The sequence below is a fragment of the Chamaea fasciata genome, unplaced genomic scaffold (genome assembly GCF_029207755.1).
Source record: "Chamaea fasciata isolate MVZ Bird 193981 ecotype frontalis unplaced genomic scaffold, bChaFas1.0.hap1 SCAF_4, whole genome shotgun sequence".
In the NCBI taxonomy this organism is placed as follows: Eukaryota; Metazoa; Chordata; class Aves; order Passeriformes; family Sylviidae; genus Chamaea; species Chamaea fasciata.
The window spans coordinates 65,703,837-65,727,192 of record NW_027094089.1 but is presented as its reverse complement, the minus strand read 5'-3'; the positions used below and the strand labels follow the sequence as shown (position 1 = coordinate 65,727,192).

Sequence of the window (23,356 nt, the reverse complement as noted above, 5' to 3'; positions counted from 1 at the left end):
CCTGACCTCCCCCGGGGAGCGGGGGCGGCGCTCCGCGGGCTGGCGTTGCTGCCGGCAGCGACGGCGCCGGGCCGGGGGAGGCTCCCCCACGGGTGCGTGCCCGCCGTGTGTCACATCAGTGCAATCACTGTGTAAACTCGGGTCTGCAGACTGCATACGTCTCGTACGCCTGTAATGTGTGCGTGCGTGCATTATCACAGAATCGTTAGGGGTTGGACGGCACCTCTGGAGATCATCTCGACCTACTCTCGTGCCAAGGCAGGGTCACCTGGAGAAGGTAACACAGGAAAGCGACCAGGTGGGTTTGGAATGTCCTCTAGAGAGTGACGCCACGGCTTACCTGTTCTAGTGCTCTGCCACCCTCAATAGGGCGTTCTTGTTGAGGTGGAATTTAATGTGTATTAGTTTATGGCTACTGCCTCTTGTCCTGTCATTGGGTAGCCCTGAAAGGAGTCTGACACCATCTTCTTTGCACCGGCCTGGAAGATTTTATACACGTTACTGAGAACCCTTTCACTCCTATCTAAACTTAACGGGCCCAGCTCCTTGCAGTCTCTTCTTACAAAGATGCTCCAGACACATCACCACATCATCAACTTTTTGGCGTCTGCTGGACCCCCTCCCTTAGCTCATTGCCGTGTATATGTGTGTGTGTATAGTATGTATAAGATGTAGAAAATACATCCATATTTTTGAGTAACTGAAATAAAATTTTTTGTAGCCAAATATGAGAAGACCCCTGCCCATTGGTCTCAGATTATGTGCAGGATGGTGGCTGAGGTTTTGCAGTGGCAAAGCAGCACAAGCTTAGACGTCACCGAGAGTAGTCTTCCAAGTTTTCCTCTGTCAACATCATCATCCCAGCAACACTTTCTAGAAAATACTTTTTTCTGCTGTTTTAATTCATTGTACATCCAGAAACAGGGCTCTTATGGGACCTCTGACCTCCTATACCCTCCTGCAGACACTCACCTCTAACTGCAGTGCATTGAACCTCGATGCAGGTGCCCTGGTGTGTAAATCCTTGCTGGAGGCTGCACTGCTTTAATTAAGACTCTGCTTAGTGCCTAGCAAAAGCAATTTGTTTCAGCATTCAGTTCTAAACAGTTGACTTAGCTATATAAGCCTAGATGTGTAGTTTAAATACATGTGCAATTTTGTCTCTAGTAAAAGGTGTTTGGAGAAGGAGAAAGCAAGTTATAGCTAGAGTATATATGGCTCAGTACTAACATTAAATAATAAAGGGCAGGAGAAGTAATGCACAGTGTTTTATATTGTGTAGCACATTTTGGCCTTTTGCCCAGGGATGAGTTATGTTAGGATTAAAATACCCATGCTGCTATTACTTTTGTTTGTTACCTCTATTATTAGTCTTCAGCAGTTCTGTAAAAATGTTCCCTATGAGACCTTTGGATAAAAGCAGAGCAATAGAATATTTTGTTTGGATTTATAATTCAATGAGCTTCATCAATAAAAACAGCAATTTTTTGCAAAAACATTGCCAAGGATTTTTCTGCTCTGTTGGGAGAATGGGTTGAAAAGCAGAAGACAGCTGGAAGTAACTCTTGATGAGACTATGAACAGCAGGCCAGTCATCATCTTACATGGACTGAGTTTAACGGTGCCTGCTCTGCACTTGTGCAGCCCAGGTGTTGCTTCAGTACTCCTCCAATTAGCAAGGTAATGGACATAAATTCATTTTTTGTGCCTTGGCCATTGGTTTGTGGCTGTCCCAGCTGCCTGCCAGTGGTGGCTCACACACTCCCTCCTCCCACAGACTGCAAGGTTTTATTTCAGTAAGGAAAAACAAAAACATTAAAAGAATATGAAAATCCAAGTAAAATCTTCAAATCAATCAGAACTTAGAATAGACACTGGCTACCTTCAACTTTTCCAGTGTGGGTCTTTCCCATGCAGGCTGCACTACTTCAAGAACTGCTCCAAAGTGGAGTCCTTCCATGGGTCCAGAGGTCGTGCCAGGAGCCTGCTCAAGAACAGAGTTCTGATGGGGTCATATGTGCCTTTGGACATCCGCCTGCTCTGGCATGGGATCCTCCATGGGCTGCCGGTGGTTCTGTGCTCCACAATGGACTCCTTCACAGTCTCTTGGACTCAAGTTCACATTGGAGTTCCAGCCTGTCCAGTACAGCAGCACAGGAGCACAGATTGCCCTGGGCACCCTTCAGCCCAGGCACTTTGCCATGGCTGTCACCAAAGTGTTCCCAGGCACAACATGCTGAGGTGGCTGGCAGTGCAGCCACTAGGAAAATCAGAGCAGCCACTAACAAGCACGGGGTTCCAACAGACAGGAAAGCAAGCCCCATGGCAAGTACAGTAGTCTGCCAATTAATAGCTAAACAGCAGTAACAGCTACAAATTCAATGTATCACATTCCAATAAAATCTGCCATTTTTTCAACCCTTCATGCACTACAATGGGTGCCAAAACAACTGACATGGTATAACCCCAGCTGTTCTTTCTTAAATTTTAATCTCTTGCTTTTCTTGAGTTTTATTTCTTTTCTCCTTGTTTTGTTTTCATTTTTCTTTTCCTTGCAATTCATTATTACTACTACTCTTAGTATTTCTAACTTATTAAACTGCTGTTAGTTACCTCAGCCCATGAGTTTATTTCTCACTTTCACACTTCCCTGTCCCACTAGAGTGGGGTAGTGAGAGGGTCTGAGCAGCTGTGTTTTTCTTAGTTGCCAGCTAAGGTTAAACCAAAACAACTGTGTTTGTTATAAGTATATTTGGTATGATTATTTTCCCTTCGAGTATATTACACAATCACAGAATCCATTTGTTTGGAAAAGACCTCTGAGATCATCAAATCCAATGTTCTACCATGTCAACTAGACCATGGCACTAAGTGCCACATCCAGCTGATCCTTAAACAGCTCCAGGAATAGTGACTCCACCACCTCCCCGGACAGTTTATTCCAAGGTCTAATCACCTTTTCTGTGAAGGAATTCTTCCTTGCATCCAATCTAAATCTCCCCTGAAGTAGCTTAAGACTATTCTCTTATCCTGTTACTGATTCCCTGGGAGAAGACTCTATCTGGCTACAGCCTCAGGTCAGGAAGTTGCAGGGAGCGATAAAGTAGCCCCCAAGACTCCCTTTTCCAGGCTAAATGCACCCAGATTCTTCACCTGCTTCTCATCGGACTTGTGCTCCAGACACTTTCCCAGCTTTTCTTCCCCTTCTCTAGACACACTCCAGCCCCTCAATGTCCTTCCTGAATTGTGGAGCCCAGAACTGGACACAGCACTCGAGGTGTGGCCTCACCAGTGCCCAGCACAGGGGGACAGTCACTGCCCTGCTCCTGCTGCCCCACTGTTGCTGACACAGGCCAGGTGTCCTTGGCCTTCCTGGCCACCTGGGCACAGCTGGCTCATGTTCAGCTGCTGTCTGCCAGCACCCCCAGGTGCTGTTCCAACAGTCAGCTCTCCAGCCACTCTGCCCCAGCCTATAGCAACGCTGGTGGGTTTTTTGGTCTTGTTGAACCTCAGACATTGGCCTCAACCCATCAATCCAGCTTTCCAGATCCATCTGCAGAGACTTCCTGCCTTGTAGGGGACCAGCACACCCACCCAAATTGATGTTGTCCATGAATTTGTTAACGGCAGATTCAATCCCCTCATGCAGATCATCAATGAAGATATTAAATAGGATTGGGCCCAACACTGATCCTGGGGGGACACCACCAGTGACCAGAGGCTAGCTGGATCCAGCACCATTCACCAGCATTCTCTGGGCCTGGCCATCCAAATAATTTTTAACCCAGCCAAGAGTGTACCTGTCCAAGCAGCTTTTCTGGGGAGATGGGATCAAAGGCTCTGCTGAAGTTCAGGCAGACAACACCCACAGCCTTTCTCTCCTCTGCCTGGTGGGTCACCTGGTTATAAAAGGAGATTTTTATGACACTGGTATCTCAGAATTACTTTATATAGCTGGACCACCATTAGCAGACATAATGTGTATCAGATGTTACAGTATTTCTGAAGTTGCTGCATGCATAAAATTTTTGTCACTGTAGTAGGCAAAGTTCCAAGGCAATTATGCTGTCAGAATGCCATGGGGGTCAGGGCACCAGGCAAGGCAGGACAGGGCTTCCCCAGCTGTGACCAGAGACAAACTTTACCACATCCCAATTGTTTTCAAGTGTCTTTATTACCTAAACCTACATATTTATGTCTAGTGTTTCAACCAAGTAGATCTTCAAAGTTCCCCAAAGATTTGCAATATCTGTAGGCAAAAGTTAAAATTGTTTTTATTGTTTTCAGCCTTCCATCTGAAGTTGGAACATGCTTATCCCAAAACACCACCTGCTTCAATATCTGAACAGTGCAATCCCGTCTAATCAAGATCACATTCAAAACCAGAATGATGTAAGTACTTTAACAAAGCTGTGGGCTTGTTTTTTTAATATTTTTGACATAGCTTTTTAGGTACAAACATAGAGGGAGAGTTTAGCTCATTTTTCAAGATGCTATTATTCTTTTTCTAATAGCCTGCAAGAGCTAAAAACAAATTAATTTTACTCTTAATAATTTAAATAAGATTTAAATTATTGATGAGAAATACAGGGAAGCAGAGGGCGCTTTGTTCTATGCAAGGGTTTTAACACTGAGTGTCACTGTTGCCTCATGGAAGGCAAGCACAGAAGCAACCTATTGTAGAGTAAAAGCAGAATGAAATATTACATGACCAAATATCAGCCATGAAATCTTCACTACATAATGTCAGAAGGCAGATGTAACTAACAGTTCATTTCTTCATTAGCACTACTTATATTTCATATTAGAATATTAATATTTCAAATTAGAAGTCATAAAACCAGTAATGTGAGACACCTGAAAGCTACTACAGCATAGTCTTGGAATTAAGTAGTAAAATCCCCTCAATTTATGATAGTAAGAGTTTATTACACACATAGCAATAGATTATGACATTTTTCATTGTTATCTCTGTGCATATTTAAATAGGCCACAAAGATTGGTGACCCAAGGTAAGTATGGTATTTATATAATAATTTTTATATATATAAGTTTGAGCTGCAAGGTAACACAAGAAATTTTTTAAGTTACCATGTTGTATCTGGTCCTGAAAGCCCTTAAGTGCATGTTCATCAGTATTTCAGGACTGACCTTTAGAAAACTGGGTCTATAATCTTTGGCCGTATTGCCAATGTTGAGAGATAATAGTTATTTAAATAAGTAAGTTTAAAGTAGAATAGTTTAGTTGAGTTATGAAGTTATAGCAGTGTGATTTAGTATGTTTATTCGCTTTGTATAGCTTTGCTTGCTTAATATCAGTAGCTTTGAAGTGGTGTGTTAGGAATGTCATTATGAAATAGGTGGAAAGAAGTAGCAGAATTTCCATCTTGGGTTTAGAAACAGATTAGGAGTTCTTTTGTAAAATCCTATTTGTTTCACTGTTGTGTTGGTTTAACTGGAATATACTTAAGTTTCTTCACTTGTAGGCAGCTGTGTTTTGATTGGTAGTTGAAGCAGTACATGGATATTTTGTTTATTGCTGAGAAGGGCTTGCCGAGTTCCAAGGGCTTTTTCTGCTTCTCTCTCCATCCTACCAGTGAACAAGGAATTGGGGCGGCGCACAACAGGGACACGATACCCCAGACCACGTGACATCACATTCATCAGTGAAGTGGAGTGAAGAGGAGGGAGACAGAGGGATGTTCAGTGGGATGGCGTTTTTCCTCCCAAGTCACCATTATGTGATGGAGCCCTGCTTTCCTGGGAATGACTGAACGCCTGCCTGCCCATAGGAAGAGAATTCCTTGTTTTGCTTTGCTTGCGCATTTACCTATTAAACTGTGTCTATCTGTATGCAGGAGTTTTCTCAGCAATGAGCTCCCTGTGGGATGGGGGTGAGAATTGGATGGGTAATGCTGTGTAGGGCTGTGTGGGGTTCTGCTGCTGGCTAGGGCATGACAATGCCCTTGGTCTAAATGAGTTTGACCAGAGGTTCCTCAGTTCTCCATTCCTGAAGACCTACAATTTTTATCAAGCTCGAACAGTAAGGTATTGTTGGTGGAGAGTAGGTCTCCTCAGCTAAAAGGCTAGATTAGGTTAACCCACTCCCTGGATTATACTCTCTTCTGTTTAGGTAGAGTACTGGAGATGGAAAAAGTACCCTTCCTCCTAGCTGATTTTGCTGCAGAGAAGAATATGTAATTGCTGGCAACAATAAAGAGAGAGTGTCCACCATTCTGCACTGGATGAGCAGTGATAAGGAACTTCAGGCATAGGGGTGAGGAAAAAGGGAAGGGAGGAAAGATTAAAAAGGAGAGAGCAGATATCTTCCTTCAGCCTGTGCTTTCAAATATGCATTTGGAAAATAGTAAGACAGGCTGCCTCTTACAGTAAGCCCAGAAATAAAACAATTTGAGGGACCTAATGCCTTATGGCCCTTATCCTGAAGACATAATAGAGACTCTTAGTCTGTGCAGTGTCGGAGATTTGTATTTTTGAGGATTCAGTGAAAAAGTTGGCAAGATTTCTGAAGTCATTATATGTTTGATGAATTACATCATAAAATTTCTAAAGATACTGTTCTTCTGGAAAAAAACATTCTTTGGAGGGTGGGAGGAATAGTTTAAAGGACAAATTCCCCAACACCAAGGTTGCATATGAAAATACAGAATTTTCCAGCATAGAGATGAGGTAAGACATTCTCTGAAATCAGAGAGCTCATACCTAGTAAAAGATTACAGTTTTAGACACAGCACAAGCAAAAAAAGTGAAACATCATGAAATCTGTAAGGACATAATCTAGTATTTGAGTCTAGTCAAATTCTGATTTAATATCCTTTTCCTTTGTAGGATATTAAGGAACATAAAAAGTCTATCTAATTTTAACTGACTTGCATATTTATTTGAAAATGGCAGTCAGGATCTGGCTGTTCTTGATTTGCATTTTGTTGGCTGGTGTTCTGTTGTGTTTGCACTAAATACAGTATTTATGTATTATCAAATACCATATTCTGCCAGGACAGTAAGAGTGCAGCAGCAGTTCTCATTAGGATTTTTTTTTTTTTTAAATAAAAGTACCTGATTTTGTACTCTAATAAGAAGTTTTTAAAAATATGTCTCAGTGTTTGTCGTGGTTTAACCCCACCAGCCCCAAAAGACAGTCCCTCATTGACCCGCCAGCAGGATCAGGGAGAGAATTGGAGAGGTCAAAGCTACAAAACCCATGGGTTGAGATGCAGAAAATTTAATAGGAAAAGCAAAAGCCAAGCACCCAAGCAAAGCAAAACAAGGAATTAATTCACTGCTTCCTGTGGGTGGGCAGGTGTTCAGCCACTTCCAGCAGAGCAGGGCCCCATCACCTAATGGTGACTTGGGAGGATAAACCCCATCAGACCAAACGTCCCCTCCTTCCTTCCTCATCCCCCCACTTCATACAGAGCCTGATTCCACATGGTCTGGAATATTCCTTTTGTCAGTTTGGCATCGCCTGTCCTGGCTGTGTCCCCCTCAACCACCCACACACCCCCAGCCTCTTTGGCAACATGGCAGTGTGAAAAGCAGAAAGGGCCCTGACTCTGCAATCCCTGCCCAGCAATAACGAAAACATCTTTGTATTATCAACTCTGTATTCAGCACACATCCAAAACACAGCCCCATACTGGCCACTGTGAAGAAAGTTAACGCTACCTCAGCCAAAATCAGCAGTGTTTAAATGAAAGGCTTGGCTACTTATTGATACGTTGCAAGTCCTAGTCTTCATTGCAGCCATTGTATTGTCTGATTCTTCATGTGATTCTCATGGAGTCACATGAATGGAGGCTGTGATTCTTATGAATGAATCTCAATTTCAGGGCACTTCAGGAGGAAAAGGTAGTTAATGTCACTACTCTGATGAATATTTGGGTAGTATATACTGTGAATTATCTGTTTGCAGGGGTAGTTTGCCTTTTCTTATTTGTTCTGCAGATATAATCATCTGATACTCAAATGTCACCTTAAAGTTCTACTTTGCTGGAAGGAAAAAACATAAATATGACACATAATTTCAATCCATTGAATTGCAATGGTTTACACTCTGCTTCCACAATGACCTGCCTGTGTCTTGGCAACACACAGTATGCATATTTGGAAATGCGTAGCAGTCAGGGTCTCTTGTATGGCTGTAATCTTAACTGCCTGTCTCTCATTACAACAAGGGAAATATTGAATGTTTTCATTAATGTTTTGCCCAAAGTAACATTTAGGTGAGTTTAGGTAGTGGTAGCCTCATTCCCAAAGGTAGAAACCAAAATTTGGAGATCTCCTTCATTAACTCATGTAAGGTATCAATCTGAAAGGTCTTCAAAATAACCATTTTTTTGTTTGTTTGAGGTGATGACCCCCTCAGTAACTAATAAACCCTCGAATTTGTTAATTACAGTCTGCCTGAAGATGGCAGTATTTGATTTGGAAGAATAAATCCTGGAGAGAAATGCAGCTTGGATCCTGTTTTATTATTCATCATACCATGGCACCTAAATGACAGGCTGTCAATAATTAAAGGGAGGGTAGGAGTAGAGAGAGCACATGTTTCACAGTCTTCTGACCTGCCATAATTTTTCCTTCTCTCTCAGCATAAAGGTTCTCTAGTGAGTGTGTTGTAAAAATCTATTTTCAGACATTATAACACTTGTATTCAAGCCTCCAGAAATCCTTATCTTGGAAATCCCTAATTTCTTTATTTTTCTTTTTAATAAATTGCCAATTAAGATTTGCCCCTCCGTGAAGTGATGAAGATAAAAATATTAGCACTATATTGTTTCCATTTCACAGTTTTTGTGTTTAAGCATACATTGAATTTACAGTACTAAAAAATGTTTTGTGTCTAGGTATTTCAACGTTAGCTATGAACCACCATATTTAAGTTAAAATTTTATCCAGCTACAAAAGGGCTGCAACCTTAGGAGAAAAAGAAGGAGATAACTTAGTAATTATTCTCTCTAGATTTCTTTCAGTAATTCACAGAATAATTACAGTTGCTTGTAGCAAATTTCTTCTTTACAGGAGCATTATGTGAAAAATCATATGTAAATAAACAAATCAAAATAGAAGTTATCTTAAACAGAAATCTTGGGCTAGTCTTATTTTCAATGCATTTAAGGAAATCCTGTCTCAATTATCTGTGTGTGCTTTTTTCACCATTCCAAATAATTATTAAAAAGGGTTAAATGAGTGTAAGAACCTCTTTTTGTTGCCTTGGTTGAAGACTGCACAATATTCCTGAGGTCAGTGCAACTTGTAACTTGACATAATAACTACAATGCTCCTGGCTGCCAACAGTCTTGAGAAGTTAGTTTCTGGTATTTGGTAACCTTTTACTATTTATGATAGTTGCTTCGAAAGTAGAATTGTGATTCTCAACTGGGGGTTGAGTCTTGCAAGATCTAAAGAACAGTAACTAGTGGGGTTCTGCTGGGCTCCATCTTAAACCCTCTGTTCTTCAACATCTTCATAAATGACTTGTACAAAGGATTTGAAGGTACACCAAGTTTAAAGATGATACAGAATGGGGAGGAACTGTTGACCACCTGAAGGGTGGTGAGGCCCAGCAGAGAGACCTCAACAAATTGGAGAGATGGGCAGTCACCAGCTTGATGGAGTTTAACAAGGACAAGTACTGGATTCTGCACCTGGCATGGGGTAACCATGGGTATACATATAGATTGGGGAATGAGAGGCTGGAGACCAGCACTGTAGAAAGGGACCCAGATGTCCTGGTCAGTGGCAAGTTGAATCTGAGCCAGCATTGCCCTGGCAACCTTGTCCTGGGGGACATCAGGCACAGTATCACCACCTGGGAAAAGGGAGGGGATTGTCCTGCTCTGCTCTGGGATGACATGGCCTCACCTCGAGTCCTGAGGGTAGTTTTGGGTGTTGCAATGTGCAAAGGTTATACAGCTATTAGAGAGTGTCCAAAGGAGGGTCATGAAAGTAATGGTCTATAGGGGAAGGCATAGGTGGAGCAGCTGAGGTCACTTGCCCTGTTCGTCCTGGAGGAGACTGGGAGGAGACCTCACTGGGGCCTTTGACATCCTCACAAGGGGTAGAGAAGGGGCAGACGCTGATCCCTCCTCCCAGATGACCAGTGACAGGACCCAAGAGAATGGCCTGAAGTTGTGCCAGGGGAAATTTAAAATAGACAAAAGAAAAAGGTTTTTCACCCAGGGGGTGTTTGGGCACAGGAACAGTAATTTAGAGGTTATTAAAGTAGTTTAAAACCATTAGAAAAGATGGGAGGAATTTTTAAAAACTGTGAAGTGTTTTGGGGGATGGCTTCCAAGCAGGATTCATACATATATTTTAAGAATAAACAAACAAACCAACCACGTCACACCCATGACATTGCCATTTCTGCCATATACGTCTAAGGAAGAGGAGCAGAAAAATTACATTGTAGGAAAATTAGATTGCAGGCAGGCACAGACAGAGAATACAATCTGTCCAGGTCTAGAATGTCAAAATATAGAAGCAGATGCTAAAACCTTCTGAGAACAACACCTCCCAAGATAAGATTCTCTGGGGGGAGTTTATATAAAAATAAGTGGGACAAGTTAGAGGATTCTGTCTTGATAAACCCCAAGAGAGCAAGTAAATAGTCCATTCTAACTTTCCATGAAGATGGATGTTTGAATAAACACATACAAACAAAATCAGTAGGAAATCTTTAAGATAAAATTATAAATTAATAACATAATTTGTGTAATGATATCTTCCTTTCATGTATGGACTGTTCTTCAACACTCCTATCCACAAATGTTTGTTTCTAGCAGCCAAACAACAGAATGGCTGAAAATGGATGTCACACTGCCATATTATTCTGCCTAGTTAGAGTCTGTCTATTAGGCTGATGGCATAAACTTAAAACTTTGGCAGATGTATATATAGATATTAAATAGAATCAAAAATTCTAGTTGAAAAGGTAGTCTTTGTAGCAACATTTTAAAGCAGTGCTGACTCCCTTCAGTCTTTGTCTTTGAAGAGAAGTTGGGGCCTTTGCCAGAATTCATGTTAACTACTGCTGGCAGAAACCTATAGGCAAACTTGCCCTTTATCTGGAAGTAGCAACTGCAACACCAACATTCAGAGAAATTGTATCTCTCAGTAACCTCTCAAGGTTTCATCACCTTGCTCCCATAAGAGGAATTCTGTTAAACATTAGTACTCCTGTAAAATGCATATCCTAAAATTAAAGAAATATCTAACAGGCAAATATAAAAAGTTGGGGAAGATGTAAGGCACCTTGGCAGGTTCTATTAATGCTATTGTTAGGATAGTTTCTGCATTTTGCACATTTTAGTAGGAGGGGACATAATGCTAAAGAGTTGACCTATACTGAATGAAATGCACATATCTTTCCCATAAGTATGTCAGGGAAATGCATGTGATATGTATTATAAGATCAGCTAGCCTAACTAGGAAAAAAGAATGCATTTCTCTTTGGATTCCATGGTGCCCAATGTCTGAGGGATGGTAGAGAACAAAATTAGTTGAATTAAAATTTGTATAAAGCAAACTTTGTATATTTCATGTGCACCTTTTATCCTTTCCTGTAGGAGCATCCGCGGACGGCAGGGAGAAGGAATTCTGCTGACCTGAGATATTCTAGAATACGTGGTTTTATTGCATGGGTCGTGGGTAAAAAGGGCCTTGCCTTCAGCCACCAGCCTTGGCTGAAGGGAAGTCCCAGAGAGAGCGAGATGAAGAGCAAGGGGGTATGAGTTAAGAGAGAAGGGAGCCAGGTGGCAGGGATCAGAGAGCAGGGGGAAGAGGTAAGAGAGGTAGAAGTAAGAGAGGGAAGAGCCAGGAATAGAGAGCGAGGTCCTTGTTACAATGCATTATATCTCTTTTTGTGATGAATGTTCTAATTTACAGTGACCAACCAATACAAGACACAAAATCCTATAGAATCTACTGATAGCCTATGAGAACTACTACATTACCATACTATATTATATTTTAAACTCTAAAAACTACTCTTTAGACTTTTTTGTTTTGCTGCATTGACCTTTGGATCCCTTAGCCAGCAGAAAGGTATTGTTCAATCAAAAGGGATTCTCCCTCAGCTGGCTAGGCTATTGTTTTCAGGTTATATAGTAACTAAGACTCAGTATCCTACAACTCATAGTAAGCTTCTATTTCTATTATAGGTTTCATATTTTCAGAAACTTTTGCTAAACAATCATATTTATAAGGTCTCCCTGATTCATCTTCCCCAACACTTTCCTACCAACGTGTTTCCAAGAGAGGTAAAGGTTGTTTGAAGGCATGAAGGCACTGCCTTAGCACAGAACTGTCCCAGTTGCTGTTGCAATACTGCACTCAGATTGTTGAGTGTTGGGTAGACGTTTGCAACTCTTCGGGTTTTATCCATATACAAGGTCCAGCATAGCTCTGTGGGACTTTCGGTTGTAAGGTCAAGTCCTAAATTATGTACTGCAATAAATCACCTGCACTAGAATTTAAAATGAGGGACCTTGCCACAAAAGTGCCTCGAGTGTGTAGGGACCAACATAGATAGCTGTGGACAGCTGCTGCCTCCTGTGCTCCATGAGGGGCTTGCAGAACTGGCTGCTGATACATTTTCCAAATGCATTTAGCTAACAGTATCTGGCATATGGGCACAGAGTGAGAAGAGGCTGTGATGCAGCCGGCTGGTATTAGCAGCTGCCTGTCTGTGCCTGGTAAATGGGATCCCAGGCTGGGAGAAAGCCTGTAATGCCACTTTCAAGGAATTGAACTTGGCCACGGGTCTCTCTTCCACCTGTGCATCAACACGCTGTGAAAGATGTGCTCTTTTTGCTGCTTAGGCTCAACTTCTCTGTCAGAGATGTACTGTGCAGTTTGTCTACTCATGTTTAGATATACAAAGGAGAACCTGGGGAGGACAAAAAAAAAAAGATTGTGAAGCTTCATACAGACTAAAGGAACAATGAGATAGAAATAAGTGAGTGTTTGAACAGCTTTTCTCCAATTATTAAAGCAGGAAAGGTTTAGCTTGTTGATATAGATTTCTTCAAAAGAAAAAAAATCCACTGAACAATTGTCTGAAAATGTTATATAGAAAATGTGACTCTTGCTTTAACTGCTCAGGGTGTTGCAGGCACCTTGAAAAGTTCTTGGGAATTTAGCCTGGAGTCTAATTCAGATTTTGAAGTGTCTCTTGGGCATGAAAATCCAGATCATCAAGGTACCTAAGGAAAGAAGTAAACCTGTTCTTTCATTTTCCATATAAGTGAAAATGTACTTCTTCACCCATCTGAACCCTGCTAGGCAGTGTCTGCTTTCTTCTAAATGTACATTTAATACTCTTGTTGCAATCCGTGAAGTACAGTATATTCCTCTTCTACCTGTGTGTGTTGCAGGAAGCTGTCCAGCCTGCAGGCAAATATCATTTAGAGGGTTCAGGAGAGATGGTTCCATTCTACAATACAAGCGAAAAATGGCAGTGGTGCTTGTAGGAAGTGTCATGTTATTATAGGAAATCAGTAGCTAAATAACTTCGTGTCAGTTTTTGCAAGAACCAGGGCATATGCTACCTATTTTTGCAGAATGACATGACTTCTGAAATTTAGTATTTGTTCATCTTCTCAGAAGCATACACACTGCCTTGTTGCAAAGTGGGATTATTTAGAAGTAACTGTACAAATTGCTTGTCACATACAATATTCCTTTACTGCTTGAGAAGCACTCTCTCAACTGCAGTTAATTTGGACAGTAGTACCTAATATTCATTAGTTAAAAATCTGTATTCCCTGTAGTTTTTCCTGGGTCTTATTCTCCACTTTGTACCTCAATGTAAATTTGAGTTGTTTATGATTATGTTTCCTGGTAAATCTTCTGAATGAAGTTCTTTACTCATGTAAATGCTTTGGTTATGATATATGTGGTCAAAATTAGCAAAGTCACTTTCAGTGTAATTAAGATATAATTAAAATGGCCCTGTAGTGCCTTATGCTCTTCCAGAACGTTTTCTGCACTGACAAGTCTTTGAAAAGGACTTTGAAAAGGACTTTGAAAAGGATATTGTTTTAACATCTAAGGTGCCTTAGATGTATCATGACAATTTCTAACTAGATGTTGGAAATTATCTGTATGAGATCAAGTTGTATCAGTTGTATGAAGTGTAGTTATGTTGAATGAGGTGCAAATGATGGAGGGACTGGTAGTAACATCATAGTGAAGCTGTGGTTTCAAAAAGGAGATAGCATTAACCTAGAGTAAAGATCAAAAGAAAGGTGCACTTGGCTTATGTCATTTTACTGTTTTTCTGCATTGCCTTCGGAGTGTTTAGATACTTGCTGATTTAGGACTGTCAGTACTAAGTGGGCTAGATAGGGCAGTACAAGTTGAAGTGTAATTATTAGGGAAGCTCTACTCCCACGGGAACCTCTACTAGAAGAAAGTCAATTGGTCCTACCTGCAAGTCCTCAGGTGTAGTAATAGGTTATGCACAAAGTAATCATGCATTCCTTTCTTAAGGCATGTGCATTTCACATTCAAAGCACCTTTTTCTAAGAGGAATAGCATTTCAAGTTAAAAAAAAAAAAAAACAAACAAACCCCAACATTTTTTCTTTAAAGTTTTTTTATATATATAATTAAAACCAGAGGCTGCAGATTAAAGCTTTGATCTGAATGCAAGAGTACAGTGAAATACCATAATTTCACTTTCCTCTTTCCCATTTGAGCTGGTGCACCACTTACAGGTACACCACTACAGGAACACAGTAAGCCATGAAACTTGGATTTCTTATCAATGAAAGTATTTTAATGTTTCTTCACAAATCAGACATTCCAATGTGTTGTTTGCTCATCATTTGAATTGTCTGTTCATAAGATAAATCACTTTTCCTATTTAACTTTAAAGAATGTTCATACACATCAATGGGGAACTTTTTGTAACAAATAGATGAACTGGAAAAGAGATTCCTCAGTATTGGTTCTGTGATACTTATCTTTTGGGAGTTAATTGCAAAGGTAAGCCTGCCCTTCTCTTCCTTGTAGTCCATAGTTCTCAAACAGCTTTGCTTAAGGGAAAGCTTTAATGTTGGCACTGGCACTCACAGCTGCAAGTAAGAGAAGGACAGAGGGCTTTTCTGCTGTCCTAGCCAACACTGAAACAGAAATGGCTTCAAAAGTGCAGGGCAAAAGAAATAAGAACAATGTAAGCCCTTCCTGAGTTTACTGAGTGAGCTATACACAGCAAGTATGACTCTTACAGGACAAGGTGACTTCTAAAGATTAATGAACTCAGATTCATGTTACCATGAAGAGAGAAAAAAATTTGTTATCCATTGGCACAGAAGGGGAATATGAGGCACAGACGGGATAAGACAGCCTGTAGTCACATAGGAAAGCTGTGGTAGAATAAGAAATAGGATACAAAATTTGCCAGTCATTTCCCACTGTCTACATACTTACCTCATTTCCCACATAATGGGGGATGGAAATGAATGTAGTTTCACATCTCAGTATTCATAGAACCTCATGTGGGGGAAGAGAGGTGAAGTGTTCAGGACTGTCATGTGCCCCTTAATAACACAGTCGCTTAAAATGCTGGAGTGTCTTAAAATGTCTGAGATGATTCGACTTCATCAGGATTAAATGTTCTGAAGACTTCATGATGCAATGTGTGTGAAATAATTTGGAGATGAAAAGAGAACAGCTTCCAGCTTGAAGAGATTTATTTTGATACTTCAGACAATTTTATATTACTTTTTGACACACAAGTTGTGTGTCAGCATTAAAGGCTTCAGACTATAAGAAAATCAAGTCTTAATTAGTATGTAGATGTAAAATTATAAACCCATCCTCCTTCCTAATCTGCACTATATTTGATTTGACAGCATTTTGAAGTCATTACTGGATTTTTTTTTTTTTTTACCCTGTTATATCAGTATTTCCCAGCTTTTGATTCACAAGCTATATATTACTCACAAGCTCTGAAAATAGCTTTTGTGAACAAATGTATCATCTGCCCTTGCAGCTCACACTGACTGGAACTGCAATTATTGTGTTGCCATTATCATGCTACTTGATCCACAGTTTGCCAAGGATCAAGCAAAAGTTGAAGGTAAGTTATTCATAAAACTATTGGAAAAATTAGCTCTAGTCTGGACTTGGAGACAGTAATTGTGGAGTTTGACTTTGGCTGGCTGCCAGATGACCACCCAGCTGCTCTCTCACTTCCTTCCTCAACTCAACAGTAAAGAAAATATGTCAAAGCTCAAGAGACAAGATTAAAGACAAGGACATTATTTATCAGTCACCATGATGGGCAAAAAACTGACTGCACCAGTGCCTGGATATGAACATCCAGTGTGATAATGGACTACTTGGTGGAGAACCTTTTTGTTTCTCTGTTAGAAGTTAGAGGCTGCTCTGTACAGTGTATGGAAATAAGGCATGAAACTGTCATAAATACCCATTTAGGATAGAGTAGAATAAAACAGAATGAAACACAACAAATAGAACAGTGTATTTTGATTGAAAAACATGTACATCTAATCCAGTTTTCTGACCACCTCAGGGCTCACCAGAAGTTAAGGTGTATTACAAACGGCATTGTGCAAATGCCTGTTAGGCACTGGCAGACTTGGGGCATTGACCACTTCTCTAAAAAGCCTGTTCCAAGGCCTGACCACTGTCTTAGTAAAGAATTGCATCCTGATGTCAAGTCTGAACCTCTCCTACTGCAGTTTTGAGCCATTTCCAGGCATCTATCAGGGAGAAGAGATGAGCACCTCCCTCTCCACTTCTCCTCCCCAGGAAGCTGCAGAGTGCAGTGACCTCACCCCTCAGTCTCCTTTTCTCCAAACTAGACAAAGCTAGTCTCCTCAGCTGTTCCTCACTGGACATGCCTCACAGCCCTTCCACCAGCTCTGTTTCCACCTCTGGGGGCATCCAAGAGTCTTCACATCCTTCCTAAATTTTAGGGCCAGAACTGCACACTGCACAATCCCCTCTGTTGGCTGTTGGGCTGTGCTGTATCTGATGCACCCCAGGATGGAGTTTGCTCTCCTGCGGACCGAGGTGGAGCCTGCTGTCCACCAGCATGCCCAGGCCCCTTTCTGCAGAGCTTCTGTCTAGCCAATCCTCTCCCAGTTCAAAGTTGTTCCTGGTGCTACTCTTTCCCAGATGCAGAACCTGACATTTGTGAAATTTCACACCAGTGATGATTAGCCAATGTTCAATCTATCAACGTACTTTTACAAAGCCTTTAATCCTCAAGAGAGTCAATAGAATTTCCCAGCAAATGTGCTTGTGGTGCATCCAGCCTCTGCATTCAGATAATTGATAAATGTATAGAATAGTACTGTCCCTAGTACTGACCCCTGAGGAGCACTGCTGGTGTCTGGTCTTCAGCCAGATGTTGCCCCATTTGCTATAACACTTGAGGCCTGACTTTCAGACAGTTCTGCACTCAGCTCACCACGTAACAGCTCATCTCATGGTTGGATCACTTCTGGAGAAGTGAGATGCCATGAGTAACACAATAAAAGCCTTTACACAGCAAAAAGTATCATATGACTGTATGTACCTTTTAATGACTATTTCTTCAATGTCTTTGGTATTCATATCCTTCAAGACACAGTGACAATTTGCAAACAAGAAAGTTTGAGCTTAGTACCTTACTGTTTTGCAGTCCTCACAGCTTCTTGCTGTGGTGGCAAGCTCTTCTTTTCAAGTAATTTGTGCAGCTGCTGTTTCATTCAGAGTCTGCTGTATCTTGATAGCTGTGCACATTCAGTGGGGTGGCTGAGCCACAAAGAAGAAGGCGCCTCTTTGCTCTGCCTGAGGTTGCTCTGTGTCTGAGGAGAAAAGATTATACTCTTCCTACGGGTCTCTGCAGCATGGACTGGCACAGAAGATGATGACAGGATACAGGGCAACACCAGGTAAAGAGAGGTGACAGAGGGCAGATTGAAACTCTGACTTCCCATACAGATTTGGAGAGTCCTAAAAGACCATGGCAAGTCAAGAGACCAATTAAAATTTTTTTTATCTCAATATGAGCCTAAATGAGATTAATGCCTTGCCAGGACAATAACAAGGTAAGGTGGAATTCCTGTAGGAATTCCAGCTACAGTCTGTCTTCATTTCTTCTGTGTTTTCTAAAAACTTTGCCCTATTCTAATTTCTGCTTAAATGAAAGACAAATGTTCAAAACAACTTTGTTGTACAGGTGGAACCACCCCAAAATTCTCATCAAACCATTTTCATTGTAAGTGTATAGGTTATAAATTAGCTACTTCTGTCATCTTGCTGATGTCACAGTGCTTTCAAAAGAGACAGTCATGTTTTTTTTGCATAACATGTGTTTATTATTTGTAGTCTATTGCCTAACTATTTTTAAAAACATTTTGAAGGGACTCATTATTGGGATAGGGACATCATTAGTGAACATACCAGCTGAACATAACTGAATAGGATGATCTCATTTTATTTATAGCTTCACAAATTACAAAAATGAACACCATAGGCCAGGGGTTAACACCAAATTATTTTCTGCTACATTCAGTCACAGAGAATTAAAGTAGGGATCTACAGACCAGAAAAGAAACCCTGCCCGTGACCCTTAAGCTTTCTCCTTGCATTACAGCTTTTGAAAAGCTCAATCTCTGTCTTGAAAACAAAAAGGTGGAAGGAGAGCAAGAACCCAAAAGTTGAATCCTACTCCAAATCCCATTGACCATAGGTGCTTGGTCGGTGTATTACAATGCATAGAGCACAGCACTAGTTTTTATTTTTTCCCCTACAGATGCCATTACTATATTGTTTACTGTGCTTTCTTCCTTGCTGATGTGAACTATCTGTGATGCTTGTCTGCTGCCCTCTTTTCCTCCTAACTTTTTGCTAATGTGGCCACTGTGACTCCAGGAGGACATCACACAAGATTTGGAGGACCAAAAATGAGTGCTAAATGTGACTCAAACTTTGCAATTACAGAGGGTTCCTAGGCAAGATGTGCTTGCGTGGGCCTACCCGGCATGGTCTGCCTCCTGCTATGAAAGGAATGTCCAAAATACTGGGGTTTTTATTTTCCTTTATCAGTTTGGAAATATTACTAAATCTAGAACACAATCTGGGACTTGGTTTCTTCTCCATACAAAAGTTTGATACAACCAACAGAAATACGAGTATGTCACATGGGATGCAAACATTTAGTCAGGGAAATTATTTCAGCTGAACAATTTGACATAGTTTATTTACTAGTTCTCTTCATAGCTTTATAGAGATTTCACTCCTAATATTTTTTTGACAGAAATACAAGGCTTTTCTTAAAGTGAAATTATTATCAACAGATTTGTTTGCTTCTTGGCCTCTTCCTTTGCATTCTTGTATCATACTCTCCTGCCTCTTAAAGCTACCAGTCTTGGGACTAGGACCAATTATATATTTAACTGCCTTTTATATTCTTTAGGAATGTTACTGTTGTGATTACCTCAAATTAAAACAGCTGGTTTTTTTTCTGAGGGACATGGGATGGATTCATCTGTCTACAATACCATTCTTCACAGCTATCCTTTCTTTACAGCTACACTCTCCAAGAGTATTCCAAATAGAAAGCAGAAGTTAATACATTGTCTAGACTGCTATTTGCAGTTTCTCTTTCTGCATTTTAAATACCTGTTATCAAAGCAATGCTGTCATTGACGTAGTCATGTTGCTGCAGGCATATGATGAATGCAGAGTACAATAGTTGACCCAGCAGTTTTATTTCATGGGGTCCTTCAATTGTGCTGAGAAATTCAGAGATAGGTCATCAAAATGTTACAAGATTACAGGAAAATTTTCAGCTCTTTGACACTCCCTCTGAAAGTTGTGGGTATAATATCCCATGGCCCCTGCAGGGGATACTGTAGCCTGTGCAGCCAGTGCTAAAGGTAGATTTGTGCAGGGGCAGATTTGTGCCCCATAGTGTCAGAGGTGCTAGGTACTGAATAAAAATGTGTTTCTACCTTTGGCAGGCAGTGTTCAGCGAGTTACACTGATATTTCCTCCAGTTAAGCTATGGAAGTCAAACATTCACACATCAAATGACAAGGATTTCTGTTGTTATTTAAAAATGGGGCTTAGGGAGACCTATATTGTTTCCTTATTTGCAGTGGCCATTGATTTACATGTAATTTTACACATGTAACCTGTGTTTGCATTTTAAGTGTACATTCACTAACATTTTGTTTCCATACTTCACTGAAAAGCACATTCACCATGAAAAATGCGTTATCACCACACCTGCCTTAAATGAGTTTTAATTTCTCTTTAAAGAATTCTTTAAAAATAATGGGTTTTGGTATTGAGTAAAGTATCTTTTAAGAGAATTTCTAGATTTCATTAGGACCGTTGTGGTTTAACTCCAGCTATCAATTAAGTGGGATGGGAAGAGAGAACTGGGAGAGTAAAAATGAGACAAGACATGGGTTGAGATACAGACAGTCTAATAGGGAGAGCAAAAGCTGTACACACAAGCAGAGCAAACCAAGGAATTCATTCACCCCTTCCCATGGCTGGGCAGCCATGCCCAAGAGAGCAGGGCTGCATCACGGCAGCTACTTGAGAAGTCAAACACCATCAATTCTGCACATTCTCACCTTCCTTCCTCTTCCCCAGCTTTACATGCAGAGCATGAAGTGACATGGCCTGGAATATCCCTTTGGTCCTGGCTATGCCCTCTCCCAACTCCTTGTGCACCCCCAGCCTTCTCATAGGTGGGATGAGAAGCAGAAAAGGGCTTGACTCAGTGCAAGCCCTGCCCAGCAATAACAAAAATATCCCTGTGTTGTCAACACTTTCCAGCACAAACCCAAAACTCAGGCCCACACTAGCTACTATGAGGAAAATTAACCCTATGCCAGCCTAAACTAGCATGGTACTTTTAGTTTTTTACTTTTACTTTTTTAGTTTAAAAGTGTTTCAAATCACTAGAGTAATAGTAGCTTTAAGTTTAATTATCTTTTTAGAAGATTCAGACTTGGGGTTTGCTTGCTGGCACTGCATTTTTTATGTAAGGAATATATAAAATTGAATAATGATCATTCCCCCTACAGGAAACCAATAATTTTTAGCTTCAGCTCTGCATTTCTGCTTATATCTGATAGGTGTTACAATACACAAAACAAGAGACTTCGATGTTTAAAAGGAAAAAGCCTTTATATAATTTGAAACTCACAGACACCTTTGTTAATGTCTGCATAGAATACTTAGGAAGAACCAGAAGGTTAGATGGTCAGCTTTGAACTATAAGAAAGATCATACACTTGTGTCTGGGTTTGAATCCTGACCTTGCTGAACTGAATAAAAAATCTGTTAGCAATTAACTTAAAAAAGTATTTCTTTTCTGGGAGTTTGTTGCTTGACATCTAACAGATTCATCTTGAACAAATGCTGCTTGTCATTTTAGAGAGACAACAATTTGCACTTGTAAACTTACACATAAATACAGATTCTATACTTACTTAAAATTCAATGACAGCAACTGCTTCAGATACAGTGAGCTCAAGGTTGAAGCCATATTGCATTGTATGAGTCATTTGGATGAGCCATTTGATGTTGGAAAAATGTGAGAGAACGTAAAAAGTACAAGTTCCAGGTTATAATAATATTGAGCTTTATTCCCTGGTAATAACCACATTTGAGGTTATAATACAAATCTGAGTGAGTTTGCATATGGAGTAAGACCATCTTTAAGTGACGATGAGTAAAAAAAAAAATATCAGTGGAAGAGTTTAGGCAATTTGAACTGCAGGATCAAGATACATTTCTTATCTGAGTCAATTCCTTGTATGGAAATTTATTGTTATAGCTTTTACCTTAGAGGAATACTACCTATAGCATTATGTAACCCAGCAACCTCAAGTTTTCAAAAAGAAAGCCCTACAACTATTGATCTATGGGGACAAAGAATTTTCTTCTTTTTTTCTCTTTTCCGGAAAGGGTAGGATAGCATTTTGTATTAATACAGAAGGAACTTTTGCTGTTCACACAACCATTACCTTTCTGGAAAAACACCAGGCTCATATTTGTATTCAAGCAACTGTAATGCCATTTTCCACTTCACTTAATATGGAAGATTATTAGGGAAAGGTGCAGTGCATAACCAGCACAATACAAAATAACTGTCCCCCAAGTGTGCAGAACTCCATGTGTATGAAATGGCTGAAGCAATACAAGAGTGACTTACTAAGTTTAAACATGGAAGATATAACCTAAATATTGTGCTGTGTCATTTCTCTCAGAGGTCACCTGCATGCTGATGTCCTGAAGTGGAAGTGCAGTTCTGCAAGAGCAGAAGGCCGTGGAGTTCAGCAAGAGCTCAGCAACAGGTGCTGCTGCCACCACAGTGAAACCCTTCCCCAAAATGCTCAACAGCGAAGGAATCATGATACTCTCTACAGGCATTGAATGTGCCTTTTTTTTTTTTGTTAACAAATTCTCATTGATGGCTAAAGTATAGTACAGTTAATATGTCATGTGTACTCCAGCTGCCTATACAGACTTGAGCAAAACAATTGACATAGTAGCTGATATGAGCATTTCCTCTGCCTTAACTTGTAATTACTTTAAGAAATACTTCTAAAATATCCATGTTATGCCACAAATTAAAATCTAATTACACAAACCCACTTCCTTTGTTAAAGGGTCCCTCTCTCGATCATTCAGTTAACAGTAGATACTACCAGTTTTTCTTAATTTACTTCAAATTCAGTACTTAATACTGTTTTGTTTCTTTTCCAGAAATGAAAAATCCCGTCTCGTTCTATTCACTCTACCCTACATTTAATAAGCAGAAGGTTATATACCAACATCTGTTTCTCCACATCAATAATTCTATTGGTTAATGGCTCCATGTGCTGGGACTGCCAGCCTGCTGTAAGCTGTTGGGCACTGTTTGCTGCATGCTGACTTGTCAGCATCAGTGCTCCTTTACATTAGAAGGAAGCATCAAGTAACAAACAGTTTAGATTCTGCTCTCATCCTATCCCCTAAGGGGTGTTCCCTTGGAGAGGTGAAAGGATTGATTTTTCACTGTCCAGTAGTTTTCATCTTATACTTGGGTTGCTTAAGTACCATTCTGTACCTACGTTTCCACTGAAAAAAGATATGCTGAAAATGAAAGAGTTTTTTCTTTTTCTGATAGTGTTTTGATTTGAAGTTTATTCTGTTTCCACTGCATGTTCCAGCAATAGGTCTTAAAGCAAGACAATACAAATTCAATTGAAGGACCATTTGAGAAACTTACTTGAGTTCAGGTATGTGAAGAATACCCAGAATTTCTCATGAAGCTATGATGAGCTCTAGTAAGAATTACCTTGAAT

At 40.4% G+C, this 23,356-nt stretch overlaps 1 long non-coding RNA gene across 1 annotated transcript; it reads left to right on the top strand.

Moving 5' to 3' along the window:
* Positions 1–104: 104 nt before the first annotated feature.
* Positions 105–23,003, top strand: LOC136288944 (uncharacterized). Its single transcript, XR_010720657.1, has 4 exons — positions 105–298; positions 4,288–4,392; positions 16,024–16,110; positions 22,277–23,003. It is a non-coding gene; the product is annotated as an uncharacterized lncRNA (long non-coding RNA).
* Positions 23,004–23,356: the final 353 nt, after the last annotated feature.